Source organism: Gekko japonicus, unplaced genomic scaffold, assembly GCF_001447785.1.
Source record: "Gekko japonicus isolate JY-2015 unplaced genomic scaffold, Gekko_japonicus_V1.1 scaffold3739, whole genome shotgun sequence".
Taxonomy (NCBI): Eukaryota; Metazoa; Chordata; class Lepidosauria; order Squamata; family Gekkonidae; genus Gekko; species Gekko japonicus.
The window spans coordinates 111,032-111,498 of NW_015171008.1; positions in this window are offsets into that span (position 1 = coordinate 111,032).

Below are 467 nucleotides of genomic sequence, written 5' to 3' on the forward strand. Positions count from 1 at the left end.
TACGGCTTATCTGAAATTGTTTCTGAGCGGGGAGGCGGAGGCTTGGGAACTTGGCCGGGACGGCAAGATTGGCCAGACTCAGACTCGGGGTGGGGGGGAGGGACGCATGACTGGGTGGTAGGGAGGGGGGGGCTCGGAGCTGCCCCCTGCTATAACGCTCTTGTATCGACCTCTCCGGCAACACTTTCTGAATGGCACCATTGTCAGCCGGGCCTTGGCTTATTGGGAGGTGGGGTGTGTGTGTGTGTGTGAGCGTTCCCAGAGTTCCTGGCAGGTCCGACTCGGGCATGAAAGTCCCCTTTGTCCACCGGCGAGTGGGGGACCTGAAAGAGGGGGGTTGTGCATCTTGGCGCCTCCAGTCCCCACCCCCCAACGTGGGGCTGCGATGAATGGACTTCTAAAGACCCAAACAATGGGAGGGAGGCAGCGTAGGCAAGCAAAGCCGGTGGCTATTTTTTCCTCATTCC